Here is a 22,090-nt window from a genome sequence, read left to right on the forward strand (position 1 = left end):
GTGTTTACACGTTACTGTCCAACTATATTTACTCTAGAAAACTATGTACTGTACACTGTTTAAAGTAAAAGTTTATTTCCATATATTTCTATATTCTGTCCATGTGTGCTCTCTGATGCAGTCATCAGAGTGTGAATTTTCATGAATGGTTTCATGATATGTTTTCAGTGTTCCAGCACAGTAGAAAAGTCCTATATAAGAACCAGTTCATTTACAGTATATAGTCCTCAAGGGACATGTTTAACTTTGACAGACAAACCGATGATGACTAATCTTACTTTGGCTAAAATTCCAGTCTTTCAATGGAAATTTTGGAAATAATTTCTCTTCCCAAGTGAAGATTAGTCACCAAACACTCACTGAGCACATCAGAGTCTCTGCTTACTGAAAAGAAATTATTTTTAATGGGGAAAGTCTGCAATTGCTTTCAGCAAGAATGCTTGTATTTATGTAAACAGTGGTATTTGAGCCCAATGTAGCTGGTATTTGGTCACTACTCACTTCAGCAGTGGTTTTGGGATTTTTTTTTTGTGTGGCAGAGCTAAATTGCTGGAGTTGAGTTAACAAGAGAAGAGAGCCGCAGTAGTTAGCAGTTTTAAGATACTTCTGTCTTAAAACTGAAGTTCTTCTATTGGACAGAGGGGTGAAATATCTTCTTACAATGTCTTAATGCCCACAGATTGCAGCACATCTATACACATGTACCAGATTCTCAGTGGAAGATGTTTTGTGGTTTTTCTATGAAGGGATGGTTTCCTAAATGCTTGGTCAGTTCTCTTCCTGTCTGTGTTTATTTTTGCACTCCTGCAGACATTAGTATCCCACCCTTTCCTTACTGATACACCTCTTAATACAGGCCATTTGTGGCTGGGAATGAATCTCCATCTTCTCACTGTCATAGCCTTCTCCAATGCACTTTGGTTCATATTCATATAGATCTGGTTTCTCTTCAGTGGTATGTCAACTGCTAAAAAAAAAGATCTCTTGTCTTTTATTTTGTTTCTGTACCCTGGGTTAACAGTTTTTCAACATGCAAAAAAAAACCCCCACATTTATTAACTGCATCAGAGCCTACAGTTGACAGATTTCAGATGTGTTTTTACCAGATCTGTCTCCTGTACAGCTTAATGAAGTCTGAATCAATACCTCAGTCTACAGTATAGCTCAGTAACAGCTTGTGTCGTGACTGCAACAAGAAGCATATTTTTCATCTTCATTTTCGTCTCTTCATTCCACATGCTTTGCTAGCATGCAAGCACACTGATTCAGATCAACCCTCCGTGTGTTTCATCAAACCAGTGCAGATGAGTTACCGGCAACCAAGATTTTTCTGTCATCAACCATGAAGGCAGAGCGCTCCTGCTCTGCCCTAATCCTTTAAAAACCACAGCACTGGAGGTGAAAACATCCAGCTGAGATCTGAAGTGCTAACAAAATGCATTTAGCTGTCTAAACATATTAGATTTTGCAAGAGATATCATTTTACCACAAGAGATTCACATATTTACCACACCGTTTTGAGTTAGCTGTAAGAAAGGTTGTGGAAACTGTGGTAGCAATCCGCTGCACTCTCCCAGACTGTGTTAATATAGCACATGTTTTATACTCTCCAAACACTTAACTTACAGCAATATCTTCATCTTAAACTAACATATGCACACTTGACTTATCCGTGGCAAAATGCTTACTACAAATGTGGTCATATTGTGTGGTTAGGATTCTGCACATCTTCTTATTCATTATGTCTTCCTACAGACAGTCTGAGAGTCCTTTCAGTTTTTAGTCCTGGTTATTTTTTGTTTAGTTTTCTTTTTTATTTCAGCAATGAAACTTCATCCAACACAATATGAAGGGCCATACAACCTGCTTTTAGATTTGAACAGGTATACTGTACATAATAAAATGTTAGTTCTGCTTGTTTGCAATTAAATATGAGGCTACTTTTCCTCTTTTACAGAGGTGTACTCTGGAGAGCAGTTGACATTTATAGGTTTGTAAAATGCTACCTTAGACCATAACCCATAATAATAAATGGCTTTGTAGCAAATCCATGATTTTTGTTTTTTGCAAGAAGTTATGTATTTTCTTTCTTTTTTCCTTTTTTTTGTTTGTTTTTTTATTTACAGTGTATCCTGCCAGAGAGTGAAAGCAAAACCTTGGAAATCTAACATTCTGTCTTATTTTATTTAATAACTGTGGTATGTGCAGATATGCCTCCTCGTCTAAACTTTTTGGAAATTTTAAAAGAAAGTAAACTGCACAGTTAGATAGACCTGACCAGCTGCTTCTTTGCTGCCTGTTAAATTTACTCTACAGGATGTCAAGCTCACTTTTTCCAACTGCTTATTCATAAAATCGATTCTAAGTTCCAGTCTGTTCAGGATATTAGAAATAATGGTATAAACTGAGGTGAAGAGTATGTGGAATATTTTCCAGAAGCTGTCAGGATAGTGCATTTTGCATGCCTTTATCCTTTTTATTTCAGCCTGTTGAGGGGAAAAAGCATATAGATGTATGCAAAGAGAAAAATAGCAGAATGTCCTATTAATTGTGAAGATTTGAACAGAAATGGAAACGCATGCTGCAAATGCTCCAGTGATCCAATATATAAAGTAAATCTTATTATTTACTAATATGAAGAAAGCTGTTCTGCTTTACATTATTCGTTTTCCTTTCAGCACATTCAATTAAAAAAACCAAAAACACTTTTACTCTATTTATTGTCAAGTGAGTTGTCTTTGCAACATGTCCTGGACTACCCTGGTGTTCTCATGGTGCCTGTCCTTACACACTGTTGGAACCTCACAAGATGTTTTAACAGATGATAATTACCATTGACCAACACACTGCTTATACTACTAGGGCTGTGCGATATCACCAGGATCTCATATCCTGATATAAGATATTTCACACCCCGACAACGATATATATTCCAAATTAGTGCATTTTCTGTAAATTCTGTAAATCTCAGGAAACTCGACTCGTGTGAAGTGTTTTTAGCTGAGCGTCGTGTGTTTTGAAACTATATATTTTTAGATATAAGTTGCAACAGCCACCAGTTTGTTTGTGAGTATTTATCACATGGCACACCGCGGGGGGAAGCCTGTTCTAACGTTGGAGTCTAAGGTTTATTTTGAGAACCTAACAATTACAATTAATTCAACGAAAAAATTCTAAAGCTCTTCCTTGGATGTTGAGGTATGAACATTCAGCCCGGTGCCCAGTGCAATCAGAAGGGAAACAGGGAGATTGCTGCCAGAGTGATCAGGGCCAAGAATTTAAGCTTGGTAACAAGCGCTGCTTGATGTGAGCATTGTACTGCTACTGCTTATGTAAAGCAGATTTAGGGGAAAGGGCATTGTGATGTTTCCTTTTTAAGTGCTTAAGTTAGGTTTAGTTGGGTTATTAAGTGTTTATTAAGGAAAAAGGAGCATTGAAAGGAGGAGAGAAAAGTGAAAGCATGGAAAGCAATGATAGTAAAATATCTGGGGCTCTTCCTGGAATAAAGTGTTCAGTGGATGCCTTGCACTTCTTAGTGCACTGTTCCCCTTGTGTTTCAGCTGTCTAAAGGGGGTGAATCACATCAAATAAATGTCTTGATTCTGCTGTGAAATCACTTATTTTCTCTTTTAAAAAACAGTTCTTGTCAAATTTCCCAAAACACTGTCAATTAAATACTCCATATCTGTTCAAATCAATTATCTCCACCACGCAAGTGCCCTGCAACACTGTTGTGAAATAATTGAGCTAATGGGTTTTTGTTCCCACGCATATGGTATCAAACCTCTCTCCAGCAATTAAGATCATTATCCGCCCTTGTGTTCTTGTTTAAGCACATTTCGGGTCCATTTCGCTAACTCACGGGTTGAGATCAGATTGAATTTAAAGCTCAGAACCTACTGTGTACTTTCCACCCTGTTAAAACACGTCAGGTGACCACAAGAGTACTCCACTTATTGAGAGCTGTGGCCATTTCATCCTGAGAGCTCTTATAGCATGGATAATTGACCTTGTGGTAGAAAAGAGCAATTTGTACTTTAAGTAGCTGAGATATTGTTGAGGTTCTTACAAAATTAACTGCTTTGGAAAACCTTCAGCCACTGCAATTTAACCTTTTAGCAAAACTAGGTATTTATTACAAAAAACTCACACACCTGCTTATTGTTTTGTTTTGGGGTTGTTTTTTTTGCTTTGCTTTCAAATTTATGCAGAGAGCACAGTTGACTGAACTTATGCTTCATCTTAGAATGTAGCAATAAGTGATGGATGGTGATAGAAATATGATGCAAATATGGATAATTCACGATACCAGCCTCCTCAGCAGGGAATATTTGCATATTTAGTGGTTTACCAAGGGCTCTTTCTGTGGAGGAGTGCCCACTGGTGTGTGGTGACTTTTACAGAAATACAAGCAGAAACTACCCCCCACCCCCTACACACACACACACACACACACACATACACAAAGAAAAAAATAGGAAAGAAAGCAAAAATAAATGCAGCGTCTTTCAGTCTTCAACAGGACAAATTGAACCAGATTTAATGACATCACACTGAAAACGTCTTGAGTTGTATTATTAAGAAATACTATTACTATACTTTAAACTCTACTTTTTTATTCCCTTGAGATCCAGAAGGTCTTTTCTGCCCAACGTAGCAGTGATGATCTCTGAGTGATGTCACTCCCAGCTTCACCACCTGACTTCTGCAGCAAATGAAACACAACAACAACCCATCATCACCTTTTCAACCTCCCAAGCCAGACTTTTTAAGTCTCTAAAATCAAACCCGCTCACCAGTCGATATCACCACCAAAAGACACCTATAAGTAGGCATCAATATATTATGTGCCATGAGAGCTGGATCTTCAGTGGACTTCTGTCACCATCCACAATGGTGCAGTTGGAGTCTGTGTGATGAGAGGCATTGGAGATTAGCACTACAGTGACCTGATCAGCCTTTATGTTGGAAAGCACAAGAAAGGACAGATCCAGCCGGTTAGCAGCAACTGAAAGTAAAGTGTCCATTACTGAGGTGAGGGGGAAAAAGAACAATAAATAGAAAATTATACTATATGGCTGCAAATATATGTGGGTAGCCCACAAAGATAAAGTCTATGTTGCCAGGAAGCACTGGCGTACACATAGACTACCTTGAGTCCTTGTTGGTAGGTGTTTATGAATGGCTGTAATAACTTGGCTTCTGTAACAGTCTCCCAGGTTTTTAACTAACCATGCATTCAAGAGTGTTCAAAAGGGCCACACCTTACACACGTCTAAACCTGAACATAACTGTCATCCAGTTCTGAGGAAAGTTATTTAGGCCTTGGCAAACGTGTACTAAAATGATATTCAGAATATTCGGAAGTCATTGTTGTGTTACTTCATTTACCACTGTGTTGACTGTTATTCCACTCTGTGCTGTACATTGCCATGTTGTGATTTACTGACCCTGCTTTCACCAAGCTACACTTCTCTTGTGTGTCCAGCACCAGGAATATATGTATGCCAGTCAGAGTGATGCCCCCTGTCACTGGTGATAAGTGGTAATTGAATTTTGCCAGGCGAAGCTGTCAGGGCAGGTCTGGCAGACTAGTGTGTGTGCCGCGTGAGAGGGTCTTGGCAGCATAATGTTTTTAATTGTGTCGGTCAGGGCAGTGCAGAGGTCCGTCTGCTGTAACCTATCGGCTGTCTCTCGGTCTTTCGGCTTCCATTCATCTCCCTTCATCTTTGTAACTGAATCTTTTCTGCTTCTCTAGCATCAATCAAGCTAATTGGTAAATTAATCTTGAGGTCGGCATCAAAGTTCACTTGATTATAAAAAGAAGTGATCTGCCCACAGAGAGTGATCATTAAACTTTAGTTCTCTGAGCCCTGCTAGGGTTTATAGCTAGAGATTTACCAAGTGTGGCTAATAAGCGTGTTGTCGCAATTGCAAACATGCGCCAATTGGAGTGAAAATGTCTGTGGGTGATCTACTGACAATGTGCTAAATTATAAAAGATGCAAATAATTCATTACAGCAATGACCACAGAACAGGAATATCTACATGCTGAATTTAAAGAAAATTGAAAGAAATTTATTGATTGCAACGTGTACATGCTTGGCCTTTGCACCCTCACCAAAAAGGCATAAATATTCTGTAGAGCTTGCATAACTTAACCACGTGTGGATTCCAGCTCACTAACGTCAGCATTCAAGAATACAATGAATCGAGAATCAAGTCTCAGGTACTGTAGTTACATCTCTTCTCTATGGTCTTCATAACAAGTTTTTCTTAATCTTCATATTACTACCTGATAGTCACTTTCCAAAGTTGTGCTGCTCTGTAGTATTTTCTACTGCTGCCACCACAAGGTTGCAAGGTCAAGGCAACCCTTTCTGTTGTTTTCTCGGTGAGTGTCTCTAACCCTCTGTTCTGGACACAATCCTAAGTGTTTGTGGCAGTTCCAGGCGCTGATGGTTAGCCAGTTGACCTCAGTGGTGCAGCAGCTGACAAACTGGCCACTTTTAATGTCAATACCCAAAACTGACTTGGTAACCTTTCCCCCCCCTTCATACAGCTCTCTGTTATCACTCCAGTGTTTGCATTTAATGCACCTGGGGCATTTCTTGTTTTTCATGTGTCCCTCAGCAGCAATATAATCCTTAACCCCTCTTTGCAATAATGACTTAGTTCACACTGTTATTGTCATGATCCCTTGGATTCATTATGTTCTTATTTAATATATTTAAATTTGATTTTTAAATGTTTTTTCTCCATAGTTTATATATTTTAGGAATTGTATTTTTATTTTTTGTATTTATTTATGATTATCTTATTATTCGTGTTCCTTTGTTTCATGTTTAGTGCAGTGGCAAGTGGTTAGTTTTATGAAAAGGTAAGCAGAGAGTATTACCTAACCATTACTTAACCAATGCACACCTCCTGCGAGTGGTGGGCCTGCAGGAAGATGGGTCCGTGTCCCTTTTTTGTGCTGTGCCCTGTTCCCTTGGACAAGCTGGAGGAGCAGGATGGGGAGAAGGAGGTCTGGGCTTTTACATTTTAACAAGATGAACTGGATCAGATTACATCTCTGCTGTGACTACTCCAACAGTCTATTGCTTCAAATATTTACTATAAGATGACGATCATGAAGGGTGGAGGATTTTTTTTAGAACTGTTGCTTTAGCAGAAAGTTGAAATACATTTTTTTTGGACTATTTTATTATTTTTTGTACTTTACAAAATGACTGCTTAACCCTTTAACAATAATAATAATAATAACAATAATAATAATAACAACTATTTTTACTTAAAATCTTCAGGGAAAACACTAGTTAGTCTATCTCCAAAAGTTGATTCTGTTCATATGGTTGTAGCGTTTTGTGGGACAAACGTTTCGTCACTCATCCAAGTGACTTCTTCAGTCTCAGCTGACTGCAGGTTTCCCCAAATCTTATAAACAGTAAATTTCCATAATGACTGAAACCAGCCCTGGGCTGGGAGGTCAGTTCCTTATCATAATTATGCAAATTCTCATGACCATTGATCAACAACCACTGACCAAAACCCACTGATCAAAGACCACTGATCAATGGCCATGAGTACCATTCACAGAGAGTTGGGGAATGGCTGCAATCACAGCATTGTAAGATGGCGAAAGATGTACCCTTAGGCCCTCCTCGATTCAGAGATGGTCTTTCCCTTTTCACGTAAATGGCCTCCTTGACTCCGCGCTCAAACCAGCGTTCCTCCCTGTCCAGGATGTGTACATCCTCATCATTGAAAGAGTGTCCACTGGCCTGTAGGTGTAAATAGACTGCAGAGTCCTGGCCTGACGAGGTAGCTCTTCTGTGTTGTGCCATCCGCTTTGCCAGAGGTTGTTTGGTTTCCCCGATGTATAAATCCTGGCAATCTCCTGGCACTTAACAGCGTACACTATGTTACTCTGTCATTGTGCAAATTTACTGTTTATAAGATTGGGGAAACCTGCAGTCAGCTGAGACTGAAGAAGTCACTTGGATGAGTGACAAACGTTTCTCCCACAAAACGCTACGTCCAGATGAACAGAATCAACTTTTGGAGATTTACTTTCCTGGATGATTGAGAATGCATCAAGACTAGTTAGTCTACTTTTGTGCTTATATTTGACTTATGTTGTGTCATTGAATAGAATGCTGTGTCACAACTATTGCACTCTAATGCTGCTGCTGGCACCTTGTTTCAGTAGATGCACACTTCAAATTAGGTAGTGTGTGATCAATGACAGTAGCTTATTTCAAAAGCAAGTTGGAAAATTTAACACTGCTGCCTGGAAGCAAACATCAATAACATGCTGTTGATAATAATTAAAATAAATATATATATATATATATATATATATATATATATATATATGACGATTTTTCTTTGAGAAAATGCAAAGTAGATGCATTTTAAGTTCATAAGGCAATGTTTTCACGTTATCATTTTAATATTAGTAAATAAAGGGAGCAATTTCACAGTTTAACCTGGTGGAGATGTCCGGCTTTAAGTTGTCTCTCAGCTAAAGTCTTGAGTCTCCAGGACTTACATTAACACATCCTACAAAAATTACTACAGAAAACTGTTTTCAAAACTAACTTTTCAAGACGAACCAACTGAAACTGGAAATGAGATGCCCTCTTTCAATCTTGTCACAGGTCTTGCTGTGTTCGCAAATGATTGCAGTAATGAAAAATAGAGAGCAGAATTATTTCTTGTGGCTGCATTACTTTTGATGACGAGGTTGTGGGGTTTGTTTTCAGCATCGCTGGAATTAAACAGGAGGGAATTTGCTCAGAGTGGCTCAGTGGTTTTGCAAAGTCACCTGACAGCCAGAAGGTTGAATTTAATGCCTGTCTGAGGCAGAGTGTGAAAGTGTTTGTCTGTTTATGCATTTGTGTGATAGACATAGAAGCTTTTCATGCCACCTTTTGCCGAAAGTGTCCTGGGACAGGCTCTAGTCTGAACCTTGAGCAGATTACAGCAGTTTTTTTTAGATTGTATTAATTGATCATAGAAAAACTGTTTTTATCAGTGTGGTTTTAAACAGAAATTCTAGAAAACATTCCACAATACTAGAAATAGGAAGCAAGAAAATGGTTAAATGACTGAGTTGATCATTTTCTATCTATAGCGGTGCCAAAGAGTCCAGTTTTCTTATATGGAAACAATCAAAACTGTTGAATGGCTTGATGGTTGAAAAGCAGCAAACAGTAATGTAATAGTTATAATCTGCTCCGAATGTTTTCAAAGTTTAAAACATGTATATTGTATTTCTGCGTGCAGTATGTATTCATATGATATTGTATTTTGAGCAGAGAAACAGCTAAATCTGACATTTTATTCGATGTACTCAAGGATTTAATTAAACCATATGGAAATGATTTATTCCGCATGCGAAAAGGATCGTTTTAGCCAGCTCTGCTTTGCCAAGTGCTTTGGCCGCTCTGTGTAATAGTTTCTAACAAAGCAGTGGCTCAGAAATTACTCAAAGTTCACTTCTTATGTACACCCTGGACAGGTCACCAGTCTGTCGCAGGGCTAACACACAGAGACAGACGACCATTCGCACTCACATTCAGTCCCGCATTCACACCTATGGGCAATTTGGATTGATTAATTAACCTATCCCCACTAACTGCAAGTCTTTAGACTGTACAAGGAAGCCGGAGTACCCAGAGCATGCTGTGCAGCAACAGTGCTACCCACCGTGCCACCATGCTGCCATTCATTAATTCAATGCAAAAATAAAATTTGTGAATGGCACCAATTTATTGGGGCTCTTAACTGGAGTATCTATAGGAATGAGGGGCAGTGGCTGGCAGCATTGTGTAAAAACCTTACTCTCAATACCAAACAAACCAAAACGTCAACATGGAGGCACAGAGTTAGCCCAACCCCTCTCCACATCAACTTATGATGGAGTCATATCTCTGAGGGTCGTTGGTTAGCTAATACAACATCTGTGGTGGAAAAGGCTCAGCACCGCCTCCAATTCTTGATGGCTGTAAGGAAGAATAAGCTGGAAGAGAGGTTGCGGGTGACCTTTTTACCCCGTTACAGTTGAGTGTGCTGACATGTTTCATTCCATTGAAATTCAGAATACACTTTATTATTTTACTTTTTTATTCTATAAAATTCTATTATTATTGACATATAAGGCTCTACATGGACAGTTCCCTGCTTATATAGCAGAGCTTCTGAGACCTTATTCATGCAGTCTGTTTCTGATTTTCTAACCAGGGTCTCCTAACTGACTGTCGCTCTGATTTTAAAACTAGAGGTGATCGTGCTCGTGAGGCTGTAGCACCCTGTGGAACAGCCTTCCTCAATCAATCAGGTGATTCTGTTATTTTAAACAGTTTTAAACATCTGCTGAAAACTTATTTTAATAGGTTAGCTTTCCCTTAATCTTTCACCTTTATTTACTTTATTTTATTTTGCTTGTATGGCCAAAAATACCAATGACCATTCACTTGATTCATCTTCTGCTTTATATTATCCATCTCACGCCCACTCTCATGGCCAATTTAGAATCGCCAAATAACCTTTTGAAGTGAGAGGAAACCAAGGCAGCTGCAGAAAACCACACTACTGCACCTGTCCATAATTATCACTGAAAATGTTTTTCAGTTACTTCTGTTTGAAAAAGAAACATAACTCTAAGTTCTTTTGGTGAGATTCAGATGTTGCAGCCCTTCTATGTATCAGTTTACACAAGCAACCAGCATTCAGTTCACTTATTTTGTGTGACCATCTATGAGAACACACTCAGTCATAATTAAAGTGCTTAATTGGACTTTAATAATACAATACTACAATTGTATTGTTGTACAATAATACAATAATACTTCAACCTAACAAAACATAGACTTGTTTAGCATTTTATCATATTAAATGTAAACTTAGTTCAATTAACTTTGGCCATTTGAATCAGTTTTAATGATCAGTTATATTTTTTACATATTTGAGGTTGGATGTTTCCATATACTGACAATCACATATATCTCCTGCCTATAAATATTTTTCTCATTTTGAGGTCATTGTCTTCTATTTATTCCTGTGGCAATATAATATTATTTCCCTGTGTCAGACTAGAGTTGTCATGGAGATGAATACATTTAGTGCTATGAAAAAGTATTTTGCCCCTCTCCTGATATTTTTGTATTTTCTTGAGTAGTTGTCACACGTCTTTCAGATTATCGAACAAATGTTATCATTAGACAAAAATTAGTCAATACAAAATGCAGTTTTTAAATAATGATATCATTTATTATTCATTTGTTATTAATTAAAAAAAAAGATATCCAGACCTACCTGGCCCTATGTGAAAAAGTAATGTGGAACAAGTAGTTATTACATTTTGGGCTAAATCACATTAGGCCAATTCTTGTAAAATAGCTTCTAATATTACAAGTTGTTTGATGATATGAAATATTTAAAGTGTAACAAAAATGCAAAAAATAAAGAAATCAGGAAAATACTTTTGACAGGACTCTATGCGTGTGTAGGTGGTTGGCATCTGAATGGCAGTCATCAGTAACAGAAGTCTTTCAGGTGTGGAATACAGTGAAGACCTCTCTCTCTCTCACAGCTTCAGGCAGGAAGGAGTTTTTTCACTTTATGTAATTAAGTCTAGAATAATTGCTCAGAGGTTCCTCTCCTCCCTCTCGCTCTCTTTTCTTCTTTTTACTTGACAGAGGAATGTAATTAAAAAAGGAGAGAGAGCTTTCCTGAGGTTTGATCATTGTCTCCAACTTCTAATGGAGAGCTTAGACCTGCTGTCTATCATCAACAGTGAGTCAGGGAGAAGAAGGCGATACTGGGAGAACACTAAAGGTACACGAATCCAAAAGTGAGGAGGAAAATGACATAGAAAGACAGGAAACAGCTGAGGTAAAAAGAGCATCATGCAGTCAGAGAAAATATAAAAAGAAGAGAAATGTAATGGCGCTGAGACAATGGTGTTTTCAAATCAGTTAAAATTTCTAACAATGAATGCCTTTTTAAGTTAGGCTTCTTTTTTCACTCTGATGTAGTCTGAAGTGAGTTTCTGAAGGAAAATGATAAATGTCAGGGATTTACCTCAATCTGCCAATGCAGAACTTGTTCTTTGATAACTGATTGATAAAGAATGAGTAAACCATTATAAAGCAATTAGTCATGTTTGAAATCCTTTATGAAGGGGGACTTTTTGCAAATTGAAGGAATAAATGTATCATTGCAGGTTATATAATATATATCCTCAACAACTCCCTTCAGTATCGCCGCCATCGGACAGAAGTGAGCTTCGCTGACTCATCAGCTCATATCAGACTGCTTTCATTAAGTTGTACAGCTCACTCCAGAGTAAATACACATGGACACCAGCTGAGTTAAACAACAGGCTGACATCCTACACTCATTACAGATGAAGGTCGCCAGAGTTGTTTGTAGTACAGCAGCCAGTGCTGCTAGGATTATGTCTTCAATTGGGAGAACTAAGAAAACAAAATTCATATGACTGGAATCTGCAATCTCCTGACATCTATTGATGAGATTTTACACAGTCTACCTATAATTTGACCAAATGAAAATGTCTTTTATGTTGTCTACAAAACCTTGAATGATATTATATTGGTCTTGAGTGGGGATTTGAAGGATGTGAAACTACTGTTTCCATGCCCAACACTGAAGCTTCTCTCTTGCTTTAAGATTCAGTTGCTGGAGTCAGCCTATTTAAATGTTTTTTAGATAATATGTGTTCACTTCAGAGCTGTACAAAGATAAAGGCAAATATAGATCCTGCATTCTGAGACAATGATGGCTATGAGGGAGTAGGAGGCAGAATACTGAGTCTTTGCCTATTGTTTTGGAAAACGATGTTTTTTAATATAGCCAAACTAATGATTCACACCTATTATGCATCTAATTTGTAGGTACATTTTCAGACATATTCATACTAGCAAACATAGCTGGACTGGCCATCGGGCAAGGTGATTTTTCGTTTTTATGGGCCGATGATTTTTTTTATTTATTTATTTTTATAACAGTATAAACAATGAAAGGTGGTGGATTGGCCTGATGCTGGCAGATGTGTAATAATAACTCAGTTGTTTGGTGGCTATGGCGGAGCTGCCACAAGAGGCCAGGTGGATGAGGGAAAGGTGAGGCAGGAGGAGAGACCCGAGGCAGCCGCCAGTCCGAGTGTCAGGTGAGCTGAACTTCAGGTAAGAAGTTATGGCCTGCAGTCTATCTGGGTCAGATATAAACCAAGTTTAGGTGGAGTTTATTTTCGTTGTGCTGAGTTTTTGCCGTCAGTTACAATAACTCGTACTGCGTACTAGCTAGCATGACAGAGTCACGAGCAGTTGTCCAAGCATTTCACTACATATCGTACTGTGTATGACTGTGTACGTGACAAATAAAATTTGAATTTGAATTTGAGTTTCTACAGCTGGGTGGGTGCTATGTTACTGATAGTGAACTTTATTTTATTGATAAGGTTAGTTAGTAGAGTTGCCAACCGACCCCTAAAAAACGGAATCGTCCCGTATTCAGAGAAAATATTACGCGTTTCGTATTGAGGCTGAAAAGGAACGCAGTTTGTCCCGTGCTTCAGCTAGAATGGAAAAAGACACAAAGCTGGAGTTTTTCTCTGTCTTTACGTTGTCAGCTGTCTCTTCTTCTCTCAGTCAATCGTGAAACTGATCAATGATCAGCTGATCGGCTTTTCTCTCGTGTTTGTTTATCCCACTTTGCGCCACAAAGAGGAAACCAGCGTTTGTCGTGCTAAACAACAGCAAAGACATACTTTTCTTTCTTATTCTCATTTAAAATATCTAGCTTTTATTAAATAATTATCTGAATCTTACAACCAAAGTTTTTATCTGATGTACAACGTATAGAAATCATACATATACCATCAAAACAGTGTACATCACTGTCACAACAGTGTTTGTTTTCATTCAAAGGCTTTATGATTTTTCCTATAATACCTGGTGGGCCGGTCTCTAGTCAAAGTTTTTTGTCCCAGTCCAGCCCTGCTAGCAAAAGCTGGTGTAGAACAGAAAAAAGAAAAAAAAAATCACACAAAAAGGGAGAAGAGTATATCAAGGCCTATGTCAGTCCCAATCTCTGTGCTCTGGGAGGCTTCAAATGGAGGGAGAAGCTACAGGGCTGAATCTGGGACAGGCCCCACACGGAACAAACCCACATCATTCTGCACTGTATCTACCCGTGTCAATCTCAGAGTTACCACACACTTACTGGAATTGCCACTTTCTTTTTCGTTTTAATTGTGAAATATTATTTAATGACATGACAACAAGCAAGCAAAGCTGAGCAATTAAAAAAATGTATCTTTGACAGCCATTTCAAAAATCTTTTTAAAATGGTTAGAGGTAGGATTACACCTGGTTCTGCATGAAAATTACATCTCACGTCAAGTCAGTTTAAACTTTTGGTGTGCATTTCACACAGTTTGCACATAATTAAATAGACAGTATTATAAAGTATAAACAGTGGTTATTTAAGCCAGCAGTGAGTGGATCAAATGTTTTCTTAGGTGGGCACACTGATAAAGTACACATTGATCAAATCAAATAGAAACATAGTTTTAACTGTGTTAACATCCATGAATTATGGTATATATGACAGTAAGCTTGTCTCTAAAACTTCTTTTTTAAAAATATTTTTATATATTAATGCATGTCTGCATCAGTGAATGAATAGAGAGAAATATACATAAATTATGAGCAAATGTGGGTTAAATGGAAAAGAACTGCTTCTTATATAACGCTTTTCTACTCTCCTGGAGCATTCAAAGTGCTGTATACAACATGCCTCATTCACACCCACTCATACAATGTACAGAAGGAACTGTACTTAAGTGCAATCTAAGCATTCACACACATTCACACTCCAGTGGATGCATCGGAGAGCAACTTGGGGTTAGTATCTTGCCCAAGAGTACTTGGCATGCAGACTGGGGAAGCCAAGGATCGAACCACCAACCTTCCAGTCGGTAGCTGATCTGCTCTACCACCTGAGCCACAGCCACCCCATAAGTAAAATCATAAATCAACTCCCCATAAGGAGTAAAATCAGTATTGACCTGCATCATGAATCTGACAGACTGGGAATCCACAGTGTTGGACAGCAGCTTCAGACGGTAGTCCTTGTTCTTGTCTGACCCACCAATACTGTGAGTTGGTGGGTCAGCACCCTAACTGGAACCTGCAGCAACAGGTTCAAGTGTCTGTATGCTGAACTCACAAGGACTAGCATTACAAACTGTAGCATGAGACAGTAGACTTTAAGTACATTTGCATGATGAGAAAATCAATTAATATAAATCTGATGTCTCTTTTACTAATTATCACCAGTGTTCAGGTCATCACTGGAAAGAAATTACTATAGTACACTTTACTTGTTCCACACACCAATGCACATCCCTGCATTGGACAGAGGACAGACATACAAAACCACCAACACAACACAGCTGAAAAAGCCCAAGGAGACTTCAAAGTGATCGCCACAGTTATTCTGCTCTTGAATCATGTACAGAGAGAAATGGAGGCTACAATGTTCCCAGCATGACTACTCATTACTATCTTTGTTAGCTGCTGAAGAGTAGGCCAAGCTGCTTGGCTAGTGTTAGCATACACTTAACTTTAACATCATTCTGGGTTCTTGGATAGCTTTGCATTAGCTTGAGACTGTACAGATGTTTTTGCACAATAAAAATAAAAGTAATGTTCATCTCCACTCCACTTAAAAGATGTAGACTGTTGCACCACTGTCCTCCCTCCAGCACATGAACTGAAAAGGACTGAAGATAGGGCTAGTGTTCAGCAAAAACACGTTACATTACTGCGTTACTAAAAAATGTATTGTGATTAAAGTAATGCATTACTTACTAATGCATTACTTTAATCACATTATTTGTCATTGTATTAAAAAAAAAACATGGGTGTGTTTCCTGTCACATTTACAGCCCCTGCCAGCCTCTCAATATTATTTTTTCAGTGCATTAGGTTGTAAAGTTTGGTATAAAGAATATGCATTTGAACTTCATGCTCTTCAACTACTGGTCCTCTCAGACTGGTGATTTTCCACACCCTCAGTGTGTGTGTGTGTGTGTGTGTGTGTGTGTGTGTGTGTGTGTGTGTGTGTTTTCATCTAAACTCAAGCCAAGATGTGGGACTTTGCTGAAACTGGTCACCTCCATTGTAACACAAATGGAGCTGCCTGGGAGGAAGCTAATGGACTGTCGGACTGTCACACTGTCGCAAAGCTGGCCAAAAAACACACTGCCAGACCTCTCACACCTCTATCTCTGACACCTCTGACAATGTGTTGTTCATGTTTGGCTTTCTGATTCCCCATTCTAACCACTTCTCACCTCACCTTAGAGAAGTGCAGTGACAAAAATGCTGGAAAGAGTCAGGACTGGCTTCTGAGCAAGAGGCTTTTGCTAAGTCTTTAAATTTGAAACTGATTGTACTGGGAATGAATATTGAAGTGATACAATATCCATTCAACATTATGGATTAACCTGCTTGAGGATTGATTGAAAATATTGACAAAGTTGAAACCACACTTAAACTAGTGGAATTACCACAGTGGAAGATATTATAAAAGTGAATATAAGACCAAATAGTATCATAAAAATCGTTTTTGCTCCTCTCACTCAATAAGAAATGTCATAGTTGTTATTGGGTTTAGACAGAAGTGGAGTTTGATGCTACAATCTTGACCTCGGGCAAAACAGTCTCAACTCAAGGTCATTTCATAGCTTGTTGCTGAGTTACTGAGATTGGAGTCAAAAACAGTTTTTTAAGGTAACATTGCTTTTTCAGTCTTCTAGAAAGTTAAAAATGTTCGAAATGATCAAACAGACATACAATACTCTCAAACTTTCAAACTACTCTAGGCTTTAAAATGCGCCTCTCATGTTCTTTGTCCTAATCCTCCACAAAAAGAACATTATTATAGGTATTCAGGCACTATATGCCCTGCTAATTCATTCAAATGAAATGGCTGTTTGGTCCTTATGCAAACCACTTCAGCAAGATGACCTTGATTTCACACTCTGTCCAAGTAGCATGACTATATTTTGATATGACAAGAACTACCTGAAGAGGATTTGTTTCATTGGTGATATGAAACAATCCTGAAATACACTGCAAACAAATCTTAAACTAAGATGGTACAACAGAGATGTGCAGTACTTCAGGTAGGGCACGAGGGAGACTCATGTCATAAATAAAAGGTGGTTGTCTGATCAAAACTTCCATCCATCCTTGTTTAGTTTAATAACCACCACAAGACTAAAGGGAGGGACTAACTGAGCATCTTCTGAAACTTGTTATGCTTTCTGGTGATATCCTCTTGCCTCCCATGCTGCGTTCCCCTCCCAGGTCTTCCTAACAGACCATGGCTCAGTAAGCTGTGGTCACATGGGGCCCTCTCTCCCAGTGGAAGCTAGAACTCAAGCAATTTATATATGTAATTGAGTGGAAAGGAACTGTACCAGGAACTGCACTAGTATGCCTGTGTATGGGTATGTTTATGTGTGTTGACCCAGATGTCAATAACAAAGAAACATTCTGATTTATACGACTAGGTCCTAACTAATTAGGTTTATCTTCTTTTATATCTGTCTGTCACTCATTGCTGAAATCTGGGAAGGTTCACTTACAGTTTTCCAAAACATGGCTACATGGCAGGCCATTGAATCTTTCCTACGAGTTCATAACAAAGTTACGAGAAACAAAAATGTATTGTGAATTATAGATAGCAGGCTGAATATAAGGATAACAAGGCTACTGAAAGCTATTTTTGAGATAATTACCTTGAACATGGCGTGGAGTCCTTCATTGATTTATTACTTTCACAACTGTGTACCTAACCTGTGGAAGAAACAAGAAAAAAACAATAAATATAGAATAATATTTGCAAAATAACAATTCAAACGGTATCCTTCATCGACTTCTCTCATTTTTCTGTGCACATGTACAGTAAGTACACAATTCATTTGCATAGGTGTGCATTTGTGCCGGTGTGCTTGTATCGTGCAAAAGCTTTCTCCATTCTCAAGACTTGAGGTTTTCATCAGCCATATCAGCCTGCAGCCATAAAACCCTTCAGCTGTTCAAAGATGTGTCATGCAAAACAAATGCACATTCTCATTCTTCTCTGGGCATAGACCTTCATGTTGTTCATGTTCCAACTGCACACCAGCACTCTTTTATAAGCTGTTTTAAGCTGCCAAGAAGATTGTGCTGCTTTATAATTGACAGCGGGAACTGATCATTGTTGACACACATCAGAGAGTATCAGCTCTATAATCTGAGCAACTGTGATCGAAAGATTATCAAACATCGCATAGATTACGCAAGCTCTTCCCAAAGCCACACTGGTGTTTAAGCCGTTTTGCAGATTAAAAAGAGCTGAGTTTTGTTCCTATAAGTCCCCTTAATGTGTCACACCCCAGAAGTCTCCACAGCAGACACAGGAAGTTTAGAGTCTGCTTTTATCTGCCATGCACAATAGGAGCACTGTGCTTTGCTAAGCTTGAGCTATTACTCGGAGGAAATCGTTATGAAGGAAGAATGTATCAAAGTCCTTTGATTGTGGAGGATCATAACTTGTGCGAAAGGAATTGTCTGTCTGCCCTCCCCCGATCCCATTTTTTTGAAGCCTCACTGAAAAGTTCACCTTCTTATCTGTCAGTTGGTTAGTCAAGCTCAGTTTCAACTCTGTAAAGATTTGAAGGCATTCCTCCGAGCCTACAGTTTGACAAGACTGCCACTTGTTGGTAAGTCAGGTTACTGCGCCATGAGGATGAGTGCATCAGTGGCACACTCATCTTTTACAAACTCCTACATTATTTTCTGTGGTTTCTGTGGTGAATAATAAAAGATAAGACAATTTTAAGATTCGTTTTAGCAATTTTGTCCCATTTTGAGTTTCCCAGGTTGAAACCCAATAAGGGAACAATGCATGAATATGGAGGGGTTACAAGACGTTTAAGTACCACATAAAATGCACAACTCACAATAGTGCATAGAATAGAAAAGGTTTATTTTTTTGGCTAAGGTTTTGAATTTAATTTTAAACTCCTTTCACCTAAGGTCTCAAAAAGACCAGTACAATCAAATGGAACTGCAAAGATTTCTCAAGTGATTTAGTAATACACTTTAAGCTTAGAAATATCTCAACTTGGAGTCCTCAGTGTGTAAATGGTAATGGTAAATGGACTTGTTCTTATATAGCGCTTTTCTACTCTGTCTGAGCACTCAAAGCGCTGTGTGTGTCTCCTACTAGATTTCAAAAACGCTCTCATTCTGTTTCTAGTCCCATGATGCAATTGAGCAGCATTTCCCCTCCTCAGCCTGACTACTAACAGCCCACACCTCCTGTGCAAACAGATACTTTCAGTTAAACAGTGTGTTTTCATTTAAATCTCTGATGACAAAAAAAAAGATAATCTGATGGCATCAAGGTTAGTGAAAAGCTTCCATAGGCTTAGTAGTGGACATTGTGACAAAGCAAGCAAACAAATTTAAAGACTGAATGAAAAGCATTTCATAAAAAACGAATAATTAAAAATACTATCTAAAAGTATAATTGTGTTTAGCTTCGTTGCATGATGATCTGTGTTTCACTGTTGCTAAAACTACAGAAATCTAGTTACAAATGCAAACACATCAAGAGCATGACCTTTGTGGTAGTACAGATTTTTATTGTTTATTTATTTGTAACTTTTTTTTGTTTTTTGCTAAGCTTATAGTACTCAGTACCTCTGAGTAGCGAGTTTCAGGTTGTTTTGGGTGAGATTATGCAACTTCACCAACTGACACAATCATATTCATAAGATCCGGTGCACCTTTATGCTTCTTTTTCAAGCATTTGTCATCTCATTTGTCTCCATTTGTTGATATGATGTGTATATGTGAGGTGGGACTGTGTACGTGTGTGTCCTGAGGATGTTCAGTGTTTGTCTTAGCTTAACTAGGTTAAACTGAGTGATATCCTTTAAATTATGACATGTTGGCACGGGAGGGCTGACCGATTTATGGACCTGCCCCACAGGGACATGAGGCAAAAGTGTGTGCCAAAACAGCTGTCATCAGGCTTTATACCATAGAAGCCAAAAGACTTTGTAAACACATGTAAATATGAGATTGGGAGCGGTCATTTTGGTAGAAATTAAGGATAGTAATTGTTTGCTGACTTCCTACAACCACAGGGTGAACTTGAGCTTTTCAGTGGAGCTTTTTAGCTGTAAACAACAAATACACTGAGCAAATCCCAGTTGACATTTTCTAAATTAACTGTATTATAAGAAATAAAGTCTTCTTTCCTGCTGTTCTAACATCATCATTCTACTCCTCTTCCTTGTTGACCATGCTCTGCCTGCAAAACAAACACCAAGCTTTTAATTGACTGTGGTGCTAACGGAAGTTACACCCAACTCACACACAGTTCTCAAGTATCAACCCAGAAAGATGTGTTATTCTACACACACTCCTTAATTGAAGTCATGATGAGAATCCTAATAGGGATTGTGTGTGTGCGCGTGTGTACCTGTTTAGACATTTTTCTGGGGACCAACAGCCCTTAAGGGGACCAAAATCTCAGTCGCCTCAAGTTTTAGCGTCAGGTTTACAATTAGGTTATGGTTATAGGTTTAGTCTCCAAAAGTTGATTCTGTTCATCCGGACCTAGCGTTTTTGTGGGAGAAAAGTTGAGCATGCATCAAGAAGTTATAGGTTTAGGGTAAGGGCTTTTGTGATATTGAAGCTGTTCTGATGACTATAAAAAGAAATGACAGGTGAAGATTTGCCAGAAATGTGTTCAGAAAATAGGCATACATAATACAAATCACTGAACATATTAAATATGGACAAAAAAATAAAATAGCACAGTGTTAGTTTAGCTATAAAAGTAGTAATGATTTTTTTCTTTTTCTAGAAACGGACAGTATAAAAGATGGACATAGCCACTGGTTTTACACCAGCTTTGTGTTTCTTTAGATAAAAACAAAACAGAGGTTGGATTAAAGGATAATAAAAGAAAAGATCGACAGCAAGGACAAAGAGGAAATACTACTGGAGTAGATTTCTGTGAACATGAGCAATGCTCTTCTAGAAGCAAATATGTAACCTGAAATTTCCAGGTTATTCCCTACCTGCTTTGATAGGGAGACAGAAATCTCTCAAGTACTCTCTCAAGATTTTGTGTAATCACTGCCCTAAAGAGCTTTAAACTTGTACAGTATACTTTTTTATTTTATTTGATCTTTTTGGGGTTTTTTTGGCTTCCTGCTGAAAAAAACCCATCCTTCCTGCTGTTTTTTGTTTTCTGGTGATTTAAAGGAACCATTCGATTTCTGAGTTTAGGTCTAGTTGTCAAAGCATCAAGTGTGTGGATGCTCTCCAGCAGGTGTGACTGATTTTTGACCAAAGAGATCGATGGACTGGTTATTCAAAAATTACTAAAAGTATCTTCTGTAACACAAGGCCCTGAAAGAAATCCAGATCAGGCAGATAACCCATAAGTTTCTTGGCCTACTGGGACACTGAAGTGAACATTATTAAAACTGTGCTTTCCCTGCTTTGATGAGCCAAACATGCTGTGTAAGAGGCATATTGCGTCCAGGTTTGTGTAATAAATTTACCCAAGTATAAGCATACAAATATGAAGCTTTTCCTTTCTAATACTAAAGTACTGAACTCCCTCTAGAAGGAGCTACTGTAACCTTTGAAAACACTATTAAATATACCATTGAATACAAATTGCTTTCGGCAAGGTTGAATATTAAGGTTATTTTGGAAGTGAAGTAGGAATATAGGCATTAAAAGGGTTTTTTTTCTTTCTTTGTACGTGGACAAAAGCATGCAGTCTTAAAATAAGAATTAAAAGCATTGGAAGTACCTTGACAATTTCCTATGAGTTGATTTATTTGTTTGCTCAATTGTTTCTGCCCACACATAATACTTATTTTTTTAAATAGCCATTACATGTTGAATATCCCTTTCATTAAAATTATATCTCTAGTTTGCATCCATTAATCTTTGCTGAAACATTTGTTAA

The 22,090-nt window shown here is 38.2% G+C and overlaps 1 protein-coding gene across 1 annotated transcript in view; it reads left to right on the forward strand.

Moving 5' to 3' along the window:
* The window catches only part of sorcs2 (sortilin-related VPS10 domain containing receptor 2), a gene marked incomplete at its 3' end in the record, with an annotated part of 292,347 nt that overhangs the window by 264,971 nt on the left and 5,286 nt on the right, over positions 1-22,090 (forward strand).

Source organism: Haplochromis burtoni, unplaced genomic scaffold (genome assembly GCF_018398535.1).
Source record: "Haplochromis burtoni strain Fernald_Lab_line unplaced genomic scaffold, NCSU_Asbu1 Contig_508, whole genome shotgun sequence".
NCBI classification, from domain to species: Eukaryota; Metazoa; Chordata; class Actinopteri; order Cichliformes; family Cichlidae; genus Haplochromis; species Haplochromis burtoni.